The sequence below is a fragment of the Lissotriton helveticus genome, chromosome 7 (genome assembly GCF_964261635.1).
Source record: "Lissotriton helveticus chromosome 7, aLisHel1.1, whole genome shotgun sequence".
Lineage (NCBI taxonomy): Eukaryota > Metazoa > Chordata > Amphibia > Caudata > Salamandridae > Lissotriton > Lissotriton helveticus.
Genome location: NC_136068.1, coordinates 897,031,238 through 897,048,252, shown reverse-complemented (window position 1 = coordinate 897,048,252; position 17,015 = coordinate 897,031,238).

Genomic DNA, 17,015 nt, shown 5'->3' with positions numbered 1-17,015 from the left:
CCTTGCATCTAGTTGGGGAAAGGAGGGACAAACTTTTAGATAACGTCTGCTCACCCTCCGGTAGCTTGGCACGAGTAGCCAGGCTTCTCTCCACGGCAATGTGTAAAGTATTTACAACCACACTCACAGTAACACAGTGATAACACCAGAAATGGACACCACACTGATTTTATTTTTAAAAAAAGCGGTTTCTTTATCAGAAGAAATACGATGAGAGCAAACAATAGAAATCCAACATATGCGTATTCGTAATATTTCACTTTGCCAGTTATTAGGCCAACAATCACTTGTAGGTTCTTGTGGTATCAATGAGCAGTTCACGATGATCGAATGCAGTCCTAATGCAATGCTATGCAGTTGTAAAGCAGTTCGTAGTGTAGAAATAAGACCATATTTAATGCAAGTACTAATGCAGTTCATAATGTACAAATAAGACAGTCCTTAATGCAAGTATTAATGCAGTTCTCAATGCAGGAATAATGCAGTTCATAATGCAAAAATAATGCAGTTCTTAATGCAAGAATAAGACAGTTCTTAATGCAAGGATAACACTATAAACCAATCTGTGTGATCAGCTCGGGCACTACTAGGCCCCAACAACAGAGACAACGGTCGTAAACTTAAAGGGGCGGCCCCGGTACTGCTGGGCAGGTACGTGCCGTTCGGGGACTCGTTGCGTCTAGCGCTGTGCAGCGGGAGAGAGATCGGAGTACTCCTGTACTCCTCCTGCATGCCTCCCCAGGTCACACGCCTGCGGCTCCCGACTAGAGTCCAATCCTTACCTAGGGGGTGCGCTGCCTCGCTCTCTCTCTTCGCTCATCGGATGTCCTGCTGGGCGGTACCGATGGCGTTGCAGCTCCGTTGCTAGGCGATGTAACCGACGGGTTACGGCGCTGCCTTCTCCTTCGTTGACGATCTTGGGCAGATTCATCTTGGCGAACAACGATCCCTTTCAACTTGCAGCTTCCTTAGCTTTCAGAAATCCTTTAGCACATTGCGGCTCGGGCCGGCGGTGACAATCCTTACTCACAGCCTCCGTTAAGATGATGGCTCGGGCCACAAACAGCAATGCAGCAGCGTGGACGATGTTTCATGCTGCTGGGGAATGTGGTCAAGGGGCACCTCGTAAACAGTACCACAGACCACATAGCAGTCTCAGGCGTGCAAAAGCACACGCACCAAGCGTCGCTGAGACACAGTTGGAAACGTTGATGTTCCTGAGTTTCCACAACAGAGGGCCAGCTCTCCTCGGGCCCTTGGAGACAAGTTACTTCAGTACACAGCACACAGCAAAGTCCCTTGTCCTCTCCTTAGTCAAATCAGCAAACTGCAGGCCAGCCCCAGAACACACAGCAAGGGCAGTCCTTCTCTAAAGCTGTTCTTCTTTGGCAGAGGTTTCTCTTGATCAAAACATAGTTTCAATCCTTTTTCAGTCTTGAGTTCAGGGGTTTCAGCTCTCACATTTATACCCCTGAATGCCTTTGAAGTCCTTGTGGTCAGGGGTTCTGAACCCGGTCCAAACCAGACCTGGGTGTCTTCCTGCCAGTGCACACACTCTTCCATTGTTAGTGAGGGTCTGGGCCCCAGACGCTCCGCAGCAGTTGGAGCCATCCTTTAGTGGCAGCAGCACAGCCCTGTTCACATCTAGGGAGCTACTTTTCCTGTTGTGTGGCGTTTTAAGCTCCGAGTGAATTTTCCAGATTCAGGCCCTTATATAGGTACAGTTCACATTGCCTTTATATAGGCATAGAAATCAAGCCCTTATTTAGGCATAGCCCATGCTACCCAAATACAGACATGGCTACTTCACCCGTACCAAACGTCACAACGATTTCTTGGAAAACCAGCTCAAACAGTTAGGGAACTTCCCCTTGCTTGAATATTGATTTGTCCAAGAACTCAGTTACTTTACAAAGAACAACTAGTCCCTAGGGGTTTTTTCCTGACATTCATATGCCCGACTTTACGTCAAACTATGGCATTCCTAAACACCTTCAAAGTATTAATATACCTTCACTTGCTGTAGCAAGATACGGTGGTTCGGAGCAGTTTGAAGGCCTACTTGCCTGACGCAGCTCGCTACAGCAAGTGCAGAAGGAAGCCGACTCTCCAGCTGACGCACTGATCAAAAAGCTGTCTTTCTCCTACCGAGAATCCAGCTCCAGCGTTTCAGGCTCCCCTTGAGGGGTGTTGGGGAAATAGAGTCCCGAGACAGAGATACCAGACCTCCTTCATTCTAACAAAGTATGGAGCTGATTAGAACCTAGAGAAACCTGTTGTAGATTCTTGGCAAAAAAACGAAACCTATGCTACACAATACTGACTTCTTCCCTCATACTAGACTTAGGTTAGGTACATTGGGGTATGCGTATTTTAGAAGCACCAGTTGAGTATTTTAGTCAATGTTATTTATGTATTTTTATATGGCTTGGAAACCATACAATGCTTTTACAGTATTATTTTGTAATACTATTCTCGCTGTAAGCATTATACTTTGGAGTCTGCATAACGATTGTAGCAGTTCACTTCCCTTGCATGAGAAAGAAGACTGTTCAATAAACCCTTTTTATTGAAAACGCCCGTCTCTATTTCTCTGCAACTCTGTAGAAACGAAGCATGCATGATTGACTGAGTGAAATACTTATCTATTGTTTCCATGTCTCTGAGAGATTTATTCTTATTCTTGGGAAACAAAGTTGTCATGTTTATGCGATTGTCAGAAACTAATCCCTTCTTGTGTATTCGAGAAAGTGTCTAGTGACCTCTGAGATAGCTGGCACACACACAATTAAGTTTAGTATATTCGATAGAGACCTAGTTGACCTCGGTCCTACGTCAAATCTATAGGATATATTATTCCAATGCGCAGAGCCTATTGGGAATATAGGAACTATACTATTTGGCGCCCAACGTTTGGTAAGGCACTAATTTAACGCTAGAGACTAAAGTAACTCAGTCGTGCTTTTCTCAGAGACCCCTTTTTCTGTAAATACTCTAATACAGTGGTTCCCAAACTTTTGACTCCTAAGGACCCCTATTGAGTCACTATTGGAAGCCAAGGACCCCCAAACAATTAGTACGATTTAACTTTCAAACATTAAAACAGTAGTTTGAAAAAAGTAAACACACACTTGTGCACACCAAACAAATACTCGACTCACTAAAGATTTTAATATTTTATATAGAAAGAATTATCAATATCGAAATCTTTTAATGGGATGGTTAGTGCTACATCTCGGCAACTAACTTTTCAATATTTGGTTCTATTTCTCAGCACGAGGCTCCTGCCAGGGCCAGACTAAAACCCAAAGCTGCCGTAGCAAATGTTGTCAGACCAGTCCCAGTACTAAGTGCAGTTCGGGAGCCTGGCCACTGCAAAGCAAACTTTGGAGGGCTCTCCCACCAAGGAAATTTGGGGGAAAATGGTGCATTCTGCAATACATTTGTTATTATATATTGAATTTAATTTGCTTTTAAAGCATAGTAAATGATGACCTTACTATGCACCAGTACAACAATCTTTTTGGGGCTCTTTTGTGAATCCCTCACTATCACTCTCTAACAGTGCCTCTCTTCTCTCAATAGCTCCTCTGTCACATGTATTTCATTTGTTTTATAGCATCTCTCATACAAGTGTAGGGTGTCGGAGCACTTTACATCACACACATACAGACAATGAATCGTACGTGTGTAAATCGCTGTATAGAAAATGTTATGTTATATAAGGCAAAGGGGACTTCAAGATGTAGGATTCACATGTCATCCATACTGGTGAGCATTTTTTAAGAATGATTGGGTCCAGAGAAGCGCAAAATCCTGATAAAGAATGTAATATAGGGGTTACCTTTGACTTTAATTATAACAGTTTAATTCTACCCAAACAAACCTTTTTGGCAATATGAGAATTATGAAAGACTGGGGGAAAAAAAGATAGCATGCTAACTTCTACCATGCAGCCGTTTGATGGCAGGTCATAGCTTCAGGTGCTAGACTATGACAGTAACTCATAAACTGCACAGTAACAAAATAATCTCTGTAACAAAAGCAGTAACCCACTGAGCTATGCACATAAACTACAGTTTTTTTTGCAATGCATGGTACACATTCTTTGCGGCAGGCATATTAACCCTCTGTGCTACCTTAAATGAGTCAAACCTGCTACTGAACAAAACATGCATCCCTCTTCAGCAGGTATATTAATCACTGGATGTTATCTTGACACTTATAGTTGCCCGAAAGCTACAGATTATTCAAGGAAATTTGAAGTGCTTTAAAAACTGTTGCTTGCGGACCCCCTGGGAATGTGTCACGGACCCCTGGGGGTCCTCGGACCACAGTTTGGGAAACACTGCTCTAATAGACTTCTGGAGTGGGTAAAGGGATAATATCCGCCATAGCTGAGTAGGATGAAAATACTATATCAGTTTTTGGTTTTTTCGACGATGAATGATAGTGTTCCAAAATATTGTGCACCTTATCTTTGTTTCCTTGAAACTTGCTCTGCAACTTTCATTAAACCATGTCGATTAACGGCAACAACGCCGCAACCAGTGAAACTGCAGCAGATGCAGCCGTATAACGTTTATAACGTTTACATTTTACAGGTTTCCAAGAGACCAACGAGGATGCTATAAGCATTCCTGAAACTTTAAGGAAAGCCATCACTAGAAAACTTATAAGAAATGGCCTGTCATCTAGAGGTGGTAGGGTAGTTTTTGTGATAGAGGCACTTGAATATCATCAGACAGAGGTATTCTATTCATGGATAGTCTTCCCTGAAGCAAATCCAGGAACGAAAGTGTTTCACTTCTACAAAGAAGATGAACCACCAGAGGAATGCATTCCTTTCGAGGACATTGAAATTCCACTAACATACCAAGAGCATGCGCTCTGGTTTAAAGGCGCCCTAAAACATATACATTACTTTACCAGGCTCGGTCCACTAGGTAGACCAGGAGCAACATGGCCGGTATTAGCCAGCTATACACCACATCCTGCCATTGAAGAAATGTCGGATGAGGAACTATTAGTTGAGCTAAAAGAACTAATCGAAATTTACAGACAATTGGTTCAACATGTCATGCGGACCTTTACTGTCCAAACGACAATAAGGATTCCACAACACACCCCTAACCAGGGGAACACAAATAAAATTACACCACAGACTCCACATTCAGTCGTTGGTAAATTACCCGCAAAACGGGAACAAATTCCATTCTAGATAGCTCATACAATTACTCCAATCGAGGCAGTATTTCCCGATACTACCCCTCATGAGAAACACAGAATTCTAACAATCTGTTTACCAATGGGGATCGCAACACACCTGAAGGACTGTGTCACTTGGGGTACAGTCTTTGCTGAAATCTACACTAAAACACGTGACGTTCCGTCTATGACGGTATTACCAGGCGTCCTGAAACAGATTCAAAATGAATACGGGGCAGAGCCTGCTTTAAAACTGGGTATGAAATTACTGAAAGATTTCAAACAGGTCTCAGCAATAATATTACCTAATATTAAAGGTGAAGGAGCATCCGTGGCGATCCGCCAAAAGCTAAGAGAATTTGATGTAACTGAGCAACCACATGAACTGGCCAGAAAAATCCTATGAAGAATTAGGCAGAGACAGCTTGGGTGGGAAACCAGTTAAACCTCAACTGTCAGAAAGTCCTGAAAAGGTCTTTATTAAAAACACTCCTCCTCCGAAAAAAGAAGTGGGGGAACACTAAACGAACTTCTAAAGAGAAGCATTCTCAATCCCGAGGTAGGTCTCCTCAAAAGGAGCCCTCTGAAAGGAGGTATAACCTCAGGAATAGGGATAATTTGAGAAAACCTGATAGATATCAATATACTGATACACGTTCCTCTTGTACCTTTCAGACTTCCTCACATCCGAAAGAAGAGGACGGTCAGAACAAATGGAAGAACGCGTGAAGTCCAAAGACGATCAACACGTTCCAAGAAATAAGAAAACTCAATTCACCAAAAAGAAGGTAACGGGTTATCACGGGGTCGCGGAGTCACCTATCTTGTTCCCCGTGACTGACTCTCCGTCTCCCCTACAGGACTGGTCCGGGCCCTTTAAGGGAAGCCTGGACTTCCCAGACTTTGAACCCAACCCCCTGACGTCAGAGGACGACGGGCTGTCCTCATTGGCCGCAACCGAAGAAAAGGCGGACCCGGAAGACGCGGAGTTGCTGGTGTGCCGAGGAGACATCGAGCCGAGGAGAAGAAACCAACGTGAGGAGCAAGGGACGGAGGACGCAGAGTCGGTGGGAAGATCCAGCAAACCCGGGACGAAGCAAGCCGACAACGGAACGTCGGAGCGAGAGGGAGACTACGAAGACCCACCAAGGGAGAAGCCAGGAGGCCACCGTCCCCACGCATCGCCCAGCCACGCGCAGTAAGACGCGTGGCTCAGCCAGGTATGGGGGTACTTTAGAGACCTACTTCGCTTTAACAAAGGTGGGACCGGGTAACGGAGGGAGTGGGAGGGACCGTCGTTCCAGGCCACCAGTTACTTTGAGCACTTTTCACACCACACTTCGGGCTACTGTTCTTTCGAGGATGCTGCTGGTGACGGTTGATTGGTCTATCTCATCCTCACAAATGTTACCCTCACTCCCTGCCCCATTTTCAGTTTGTTAGAATCAAGCAGTGAACTAACTGCCACGTTTCCTTTCTCCTCTTCCAACCGGGCAAGACGGTGAGATCGGGCTTTGAGGAAAACTGAAGACAAAGCAGGAAGTCAACCGAAACCCCTGGGAAAGCCAGAACTGTATTTTGAACTGCCTTGTGAAGAAAAACCTAATAAAACTTGCTGTTCGATACCTTAGTAGTGGCTCCTTCTCTCCTTGTACACCCATAAGGTTACAAGTGGCGAGCCAGATAGGAGACTTCCGTCTGTCAAGATGGAGACCTTGCTTACTCAAATGAGAGAAGGACAGGCCAAATTGGAATGGGCTAAAGGGCAGTCCACTGACCAAGCTGACAATGATAGAGCCGCGTTCACGGCCGCCATCCAACAGCAATCCGATAACCTGAATAAACTAGCCGAAGGACAAAACCAGCTTTTAGTAGCCCTCGGGCAAACCCGTGCCGCTGCCCCTCCAGGAGCCGTGGTGCCTCTTCAAAAGTATGTAGCGGGTGATGATCCCATTTCGTTCTTTTTGAACTTTGAAAGGGCCGCTAGAGCTAAGACATGGCCGGGAGAAAGATGGCCCTTCTATCTCGCTCCTCTTCTATCAGGAGAGGCACAAGCAGCGTATCAGCTAGCCAATAAAGACAGTACAGCTGCCTATGGACATTTAAAACAATTAATTTTAGATAGGCCTAAGGTCGACGATGAGTCATAGGTTGCGATCCCGACAAGAAAAGGGACTTCCAAACGACACACCCAAAACATTGTTTCTCAAATTAAAAGATGCAGCTGACGGATGGTTGAAACCGCAGGACTCGGTTATGGAAGACGTTATGAGCAAGATATACCTTGAGCAATTTCTTGAAGCTCTACCATATGGGACTCAAAGATGGCTTAGGCAGCATGCAGGACTAACATTGGAACATGCGATAGAAATGGCCACTTCCTATGCCCGAGCCCAAAGCCGTCCTAACTTCCGAGAGGCTGAAAGAAACAACACCAATAAACCCCCTGTGAAAATAGAAAAGAAGATAACCAAAACCCTGACAGAGCCTCCTTTCAGACCCTGTCCCCCTAAGCTCGAGCCTCCTGTTATGACCAGTCCCCAATGTTATGAGTGTGGGGAATGGGGCCATATTGCGAGGTATTCTCGTAAAAAGAAAGATAAAGAAGAAGAGCCAATGAAGTAGGATAGCTACCCCGCGCCATCATGTATGCTCAAGACACCGGCCCCACTTTTTACGTAAGTTTCTTACTCAATAATCAGAAGACCCAGGCCTTTTTAGATTCAGGATGTCGCCATTCATTAGTCAGGAAAAGCTTAATTCCTAGCCCTTCTCTTTTGGTAGGTCGTACAGTCAGAATAAAGTGTGTACATGGGGACATTCGAACCTATCCTTTAGCCAGGGTAACCATCACAACAGAAGAAGGCACCCAAGTACTGTGCGAATTAGGTGTACTCCCTGAATTGCCTGAACCCCTTATCATAGGTACTGACAATATTTGTTTTTCTACTCTAATGATTGAAGCATTACAAAGGAGTAAGCAACCAGAGATAAGTAGGACAGGGTTGTTGGTGTCAGAACCTTGGGCAACAGATTCCAACTTTCGAACCGCCCAACTAAACTATGCCTCTTTGACCCAAGTTTGGCAAAATGCTCAGGATAACAAAACCAAGGGGAAGCTCATCTACCCAGATTTTGTGGAAAGGAATGGGCTCTTATATAGACTGGGCCATGACCAAGCAACCCCCCAACTGATTGTGCCCACCGATTTCCGTGATCAAGTCATGTTTTATGCTCATGCCCATCTTCTGGCAGGGCACTCGAGCTGAAAAAACCACTGACTCGATCGTCCAAAACTTCTTTTGGCCAGGGGTGTATGCACAGGTGAAACGGTATTGTCAAGAGTGTCCCATTTGCCAGAAGCGCAACACCTATGTACCTCCTGAAGTGCCCTTAGTACCCCTCCCGATCATAGGGAAGCCCTTTGACAGGATTGGAGTTGATATAGTGGGACCTCTTCCTAAGTCAACAGGGGGCTACCAGTATGTCATGGTTGTCGTGGATTACGCTACCAGTTATCCAGAGTTATTTCCTTTAAGGGCCGCCACAACGACAGCTATCTCCCAAAGACTTGTGGAATTATTCGCGAGAATGGGTTTTCCCAAGGAATTGGTCACAGACCAAGGAACACCTTTTGTTTCTCGCCTCATGAAACAGGTATGTGCCCTTTTAAAAATCAAACACCTTCGCACCTCGGTTTACCACCCACAAACCGACGGTTTGTTCGAACGGTTTAATGGCCTCCTGAAAACCACCTTAAAGAAGCTCCTAACCGGTGACGGGAAACGCTGGGACCAATTGCTTCCGTTAGCACTGTTCGTTCTCAGTAGCCAAACTCAGACCAGCCTGGGCGCCTCTCCTTTTGAACTCCTTTTTGGAAGAAATCCCCGCACCCTGTTAGAGATCACCAGAGACAGCTGGGAGAGAGCGGGGACCCAGGACGCCCAAGAACTTTTGGAATACTCAGAACAGATAAAAAACAGGTTACATAAGCTAAGGACCCTGTTATATGAGACCCTTGAGAAGGCCCAAGTTAAGCAGAAAACCTTTTATGACAAAGGAAAAAAATGGAGATAACTGGCCATAGGTGATTGGGCCCTTGTCCTCTTACCAACCTCCACTCACAAACTCCGTAATGAGTGGCAAGGACCCTTCCCTGTGGTCCGCAAAATAGGAAAAACCATCTATGTACTAAAACTTTCACCCTCTAGAACCCAGATATACCACATTAACATCTTGAAAAAGTGGTTGGGTGCCCCACCACGTACATGTCAATCAGTATCTGTTGCCACGTCCGTCCCACACACAGTGGATCAAACGGTCCTAAACCCTGATCTTACTGAATGTAAGAAAAAAGAAGTATATGACATACTCCTGAAACATCATCACATTTTTTTTAGATCAGCCTGGTCGAACGACGCTAGCGGTACATTCCATCCCAACCCCTGCTGGAGTAACAGTAAAACAAAAGCCCTATCGCGTCCCTGAGGCACGAAGGAAGTTGCTAAAAGCAGAAGTAAATAAAATGTTAGAAGCAGGCCTAATAGTTCCCTCCAAAAGCAATTGGTCATCTCCGGTGGTTTTAGTGCCGAAACCGGACGGGAGCACTAGGTTTTGTATCGACTTTCGGGCTGTTAACAAAGTCTCCAAACAGGATGGGTATCCCCTACCGAGGGTGGACGAACTTATCGAGCGCCTTGGTGAGGCCCAATATATAACAACGATTGACCTCACCAAGGGCTATTGGCAAGTACCCCTTCTTCCCCAAGATCAGGAGAAGACCGCCTTTTCGACCCCTGAAGGGTTATTTCATTTTACTGTTCTTCCTTTTGGCCTGCATGGGGCTCCTGCGACGTTTCAACGTCCCATGGACATCCTCTTAGCCCCTTACACCCAGTTCGCAGCTGCCAGTCCCACCTGGGAAGCCCACCTTTACCACCTGGAACAAATACTAGGGGCCTTACAAGAAGCAGGGCTACACATATATGGGAAAAAAATCACGAATCGCATTTACTCAAGTTAAGTATCTGGGTTACGTACTGGGAGAAGGTCATCTGTTCCCTCAACAAGAAAAGATAAAAGCCATCCAGTCACAGGCCTTTCCTACCACCAGAAGAGATCTTAAGACTTTCCTGGGTCTGGTCGGCTACTATCGCCGCTTCATTCCGCACTTTGCTTCAGTCTCTGCTCCCCTAACTGATATGCTAAAAAAGACCGCTACTTCTTTGCACTATAAAAGTCCCTCTCCTCAGGCTTGCACCGCCTTCCAACAACTTAAGGACATCTTATCCTCCGCTCCAGTCCTAATGACCCCCGATGTCGAGAAACCATTCTTCCTTCAAACCGATGCATCAGGCGTACGTCTAGGGGCGGTATTGTCACAACTGGACAACGAAGGCAGGGAAAAACCCCTCTTGTATCTGAGTCGGAAGTTGTTTCCTAGGGAAATCGCATACTCGACGATCGAAAAAGAGTGCCTGGCGGTCAAATGGAGCATCGACAAGCTCCGTTACTACCTAGAAGGTCGTCATTTCACTTTATTTACTGATCATGCCCCATTGACATGGTTGCAACAGAACAAGGGAAGGAATGTTCGCATCTTACGCTGGTTCCTTTCACTTCAGCCCTATGACTTTGAAGTATGCCATAGAAAGGGCACGAACCAAACTAATGCTGACTTCCTCTCCCGTTATCCACTTTCCCCCGAACGAGAAAAGCTAGGGGGGAGATTTGTCACGGGGTCGCGGAGTCACCTATCTTGTTCCCCGTGACTGACTCTCCGTCTCCCCTACAGGACTGGTCCGGGCCCTTTAAGGGAAGCCTGGACTTCCCAGACTTTGAACCCAACCCCCTGACGTCAGAGGACGACGGCCTGTCCTCATTGGCCGCAACCGAAGAAAACGCGGACCCGGAAGACGCGGAGTTTCTGGTGTGCCGAGGAGACATCGAGCCGAGGAGAAGAAACCGAAGTGAGGAGCAAGGGACGGAGGACGCAAAGTCGGTGGGAAGATCCAGCAAACCCGGGACGAAGCAAGCCGACAACGGAACGTCTGAGCGAGAGGGAGACCCGGAAGACCCGCCGGGGGAGAAGCCAGGAGGCCACCGTCCCCACGCATCCCCCAGCCACGCGCAGGAAGATGCGTGGCTCAGCCAGGTACGGGGGTGCTTTAGAGACCTACTTCGCTTTAACAAAGGGGGGACCGGGTAACGGAGGGAGTGGGAGGGACAGTCGTTCCAGGCCACCAGTTACTTTGAGCACTTTTCACACCACACTTCGGGCTACTGTTCTTTCGAGGACGCTGCTGGTGACGGTTGATCGGTCTATCTCCTCCTCACGAATGTTACCCTCACTCCCTGCCCCATTTTCAGTTTGTTACAATCAAGTAGTGAACTAACTGCCACGTTTCCTTTCTCCTCTTCCAACCGGGCGAGACGGTGAGACCGGGCTGTGAAGAAAACTGAAGACAAAGCAGGAAGTCAACCGAAACCCCTGGGAAAGCCAGAACTGTATTTTGAACTGCCTTGTGAAGAAAAACCTAATAAATCTTGCTGTTCGAGACCTTAGTAGTGGCTCCTTCTCTCCTTGTACACCCATAAGGTTACACAGGTCTAAAAATCAGACATGCCGAGGATCTTGAGGACACAACTCAAGAACGGGGAATGGGCTCAACCAATGTTGGACAGCGCAGCAGAAGTTACCATAGCTCACAAGAACTTGAAGGATCATCTGGAGACAGTGGACTTGAATGAGTACATCCAAGTTGAAACTGCAGATACCAGGGTTAGTGTCCCACATAAGTTATATGAAGTAACACTCCGGATGGAGGGGGACATAACTAGAAAAATAAGAGCACTCTTTTGGGAGCTTCTCTCGTAGGGTTATGACATTCTTCTAGCTGAACAAGACTGGCCACCTGAATTTGTCAGGGAGTACCCACATGGCGAAGACATCATTATGCCAGCTTTCTCCAACCACATTTCAATTCATTTAAAATATACCTATGCCAGGAAATGGGCAGTGGCCCAGGCTCCTGCATTATATAAAAATCATGTAGGATGTGATGAGGACTCGCCTCACCATAAAATCCAGTTAAAAAAACAACCAACTGCACAGCGGTAGTACCCAGTTAAGCAGGAAGCTAAAAAACAGGTCAGGGAGATATTAGATCAACTTGAATACCAAGGGGTGATTGAAACATGCACCTCGTCCATGAACAATCCTTTGTTTCCTGTCTCCAAACCGGACAATACATATCGTCTGGTTTTGGATTACAGACATCTAAACTCTTGTTGCAAAATTGTTGCAGTGCAAAATGCACACAGTGCAGCACTAATGAATAACTGTGCGTAAAAAATATAAAACCACATTAGATATTTCTAACGGTTTCTTCTGTCAAAACATTGCACCAGAAAGTAGGTATTTGACCTCTTTCTCAATAATGGGGGCACAGCTTCAATTCTGTTGTCTCCCACAGGGATTCAAGAATAGTCCAGGGTTTTTTTCAGCCAGAGTAACAGAGTTACTACAAACCTATGATGATGAGGCATTATCATATGTCTGACATCTAACAGATGATGACTTGGATAGGCACTTGAACAGGGTGAACACCATAATATTGGGCTTCGCCTCTGAAGGGTATAAATTAAATTTCACGAAATCGAGAATTGCCCATTTAAACGTCCTTTTTCTAGCATACGAATAATCAAGTGAAGGCAAAAGCCTGGCAGCAAACTTTCCAGAGAAATGTGCGCTGCTCCAACCTCCAAAAACGCTGAAAAACGTAGGGGATTCTAGGTTTCCTGAATTTCGGAAGAACTTGCATTCTAAATTACGCAGAAAGGGTTAAACCTCTCTACAAATTATTCAAACCTGATTTTAAAACAGTTAATTGGACTAAAAAACGCACAAATTTTGCATTCATTGCAAACAGATATGTTAGCAACAAAACATTTACAAACACGCGTAAACGTACACAACTTAGTGATCCGAATCATTCCAGGACAATGCGGATTCACATACTTAAACTTTAATGAAGGAGAAAAAGTACCAATTGCTTACAAATCACACTTGTACACACAAGCAGAAATGAAATTCACTTCAACAGAAAAAATTCTGACCGGTTCAAACTGCAGTAGCAAAAGAGAGAGCCCTCGCACAGGGTAAGCGCATAATGGTTGTTACTCCTGTACCTGCCTTGGAGGCAGTGACAAAAGCGAGCATTCCGAATGCTAAAGCTTTACATCCAAGATGGATACAATGGGCTAATTCTCTTGCTGCAACAGACGTTGAATACGTTTTTGACCCTTATTTGAGAACACAAGCATTTCTACAATATGAACAAGAATGTCCTCTGCCTACTGAGATTCTGCTTCTAGAAAAGTATGAATGTATAATTTATACTGAAGGATCAGCCCAACCCGCTACGGGGGGTAAACAAGCTCATAGTGCTGCAAGCGCGATCGTTAAAGGTCGCTGGTACGATGGTAAATTCCGACCTATGGTCACAAAAAGGCAATCGCTAGGAGATTGTACAGCTCAGCGAGCTGAACAACAAGCATTCAAGATGGCGCTTGAAAATACTGATCGCGAATTCCCCACACTCATAGTGTGCGATTCGTATTATTGTGTTCAATCTTACAATGAATACTTGCAAAACTGGATTCAAAACGGTTACAATGATGCAAAAGGTTGCACAATCAAGAATAAGTTGCTTTGGGAACAAGTAGTTCAGTTACGACAAGAACTACAAAAGGCTCACGTGATACATACACTGAGTCAACGTGATGGCATTCACGTTGCAGGGAATTCATTGGCTAATGAAGACGCGAAGGCAGCTGTGGAAACGGCTTCCGTAGCTGCGATCACTCATTCAAAAACAAAAATAGACTGCGAAATTATGCAAGCTGTCAATGTTTCAAGCAAAGACAGTGGTAAAACATTTACAAAAGGCTTTCTACTTAAATACTCATACATAACTTATGCAAATAATGTTCCATTTGCTCGAATACCTGAAGTGGGGAATAGAGTAATTCCAAACATAGATTAGGACTAATCTTAACAGCACATGCAGGATTTGCCTCTGCACACGGAGGAATTTCTGCCACAGTGTCATTATTAAAACAGTGATACTGGTGGCCACGCATGAGGAAACGGACCAGAAACTATGTTTTGGAATGTTAAATCTGCCAAAAGTTGAAAATGTCGACAGTGAAACGTCCTGCGCAGGCGCCCCTGTTAATTTCAGATAAACCATTAGCTTGCGTTAACCTGGATCACTGCAGTACCTAACAGAGGGATGGTAACTATAAATATGTCATGGTCGCAGTGAATTCGTGCTCAAGATTCATTTGGATGTGGCCTCAGTGCTCGGCTGACGCTCGAACTGTTCTAAAAGATTTGCGAGTCTTTATCGGCGCATATGCAGTCGGCACGCTACATTCTGACCAGGGTCCTGCGTTTAGCTCTCGAGCTTACAAGGAGGCCATGGCCAAATTGGGCGTTGCACTGCGGTAGTGTAGTCCATTCCATCCTGAGGGAAATTCCGTAGTGGAGAGAAAAAAACGGGACATAAAGCAATCTATAACAGCCAAGCTATTAGGCTCGGGTGACTGGTGGTCCAAACATCTAATAAGTGTCCCACGTAGTCTAAATAATCTGTCAAGAAGTTTTCTAGGCGGTATCACTCCATATGAAATCCTTTTTGGAACAAGAATGATTATTTCGGAACTCAATTGTCACACTTCAGTGGTGGAACAAAAACCCTTTGATATCAAAGATCGTTTGGCTGTTTTACAGGACTTAAATGAAATAAGAAAAAGCCAAAGTAACGTGTTCCTGAAGTCAACGACCACTGAAGCAAGACCTATCGGGATTCCAAAGATTGGGGATCTGGTCAGAGAAAAGATCGCGGACAAGAAGGTTTTTGGGCCTTCCTAAAGACAACCAGTACCTGTCCTAGTAATCCATGGATCAAGAACAGTATTACTGCAGCCCCTTGCTGGTAAAAAGGAGAACAAGTTCGTGCCCATCGACCTGGTAAAACCACATCATGTGGCCGATCATAAGCAGCAGGCCAAGTGGACTCCAAAGATGTAGCAGACGCCCGAATCTGGCTACTATCGAAGAGGTTCAAACTGAAAGACTCATCCCCTTTGAAGAATCTGCAGTGCGTAAAGAAGGACTATGTAACAAAGCCATGGAACTTGTACCTCTTGAGACCCAAATAACTGTTCGTCAAGAAGCGCCTGTCTACAATGAAATAGCATCTGACTATACAAATGTAACAAGTGATCAAGTGGTTCCAGTGATTTCAACGAATCCTGAAGCAATCCCTACAATTGACAGAACTGCCTCTGGCTATTTCAATAACTTTGATACGTTTTCCGAGGAGCCCAGCGAACCTGAAACTACGCCAGTAAAAATAACTTTAAAAGAACAAGCAACAGAACTTTTTCATCAACTGGAAAAGACTTATCTGGTTTCACCATGGATTGAACTTTGGATTGTGTTGGGTGTACTTTGTCTTCTACTTTGGTTGACTCTTGTAATAACTTTGGGAATGCTGTTAAATGGAAGATATGTTAAAAAGGACACCGCAAGTAAGAACATCAACTTACTACTCAAGCCACGCAAATCATCTCATTGTGAACAAAGAGGCTTGTCATCAGTGAACATGACAGCCGTTCCTATACCTGGTGGTATAGCTTGGGACAGAACTGATTATGAAAATTTTGGTCCGGCGGAGCTGTTGAAGATTCCACACCGGTTCAAGATTTCCTTGAATGACTTGGTTTCATCTAGTTCCTTTTCTGATGATTGGAATTGCGAGACTGTTAATAATATTATGTCAGGCTTAGAAATGTCTGCAAAGTTTAAAATCATGATTTCTTAGAGGGTTCATCAGATTATGAACAAATGTATTGTTATACTCACTATGGTCATCATTTCTTGCATAAATCTGCAAATCCTAGAAATGTATTCAAATATAACCAATGGGAACATTGTCCTACGCCACCAAAGGGTAGCTCAAAAACATTTTATGGCAAATTTCCATACTTTTCAGGTTTTAATGTTTCAAATGCAGAATCATTTTACTTTAAAAATGTTAATAGAACAGGAATGAAAAGTCTGTTGACAAATACCAAGCAAATTTATTCTGCGGCCTTTTATGCTCGGCTGTCTTCATTAGGTTTCGACTTTTGGAAAGACAACATTGAGACAAAAAGTGTCTGAGCACAAAAGACTGGCAGGTGCAGGACTTAGAAGCTTTATGTAGAGCCTGCATCATCCCAGAGCAAATAATGTTACTGATGGACACTGTCCAACAGACATCTTGTCTTGGATTAGCCAAGATCAAGGAGTTAAACAAACCATCCATACCTACACCTACACCTAATAGTAATAACACTTCAGAGGGGGTGGTCGACGTACATACTATTTTGCTTCACAACAGAACAGATCCAGATTTGAAAAAATGGTTAATCTGGCCCACAGACACAAACAACTGTCAAGATAGATTCCTGAATAAGTCACAAGGGTTCACATTCACTAGGCCAGATCCAAGATATGTTCAGAGACAGCATCCAGGCAGAGTAACAACATAAAGTGTAGGGAAACTGTGCCTTGAATGGCTATACAAGTCTACACTAAAGGAAGTAAAACAACACGTATATTTACTTAAAGATGGCGCTGATCTGAGGGACTTCTTACAAGGACCTACTAAACCTCGTCATAAACTTATTATATACGCTGGTATCTCTGCTCTATATAATAAAGCATGGAAGGTTATGCAAGTAGAGACTGCGGA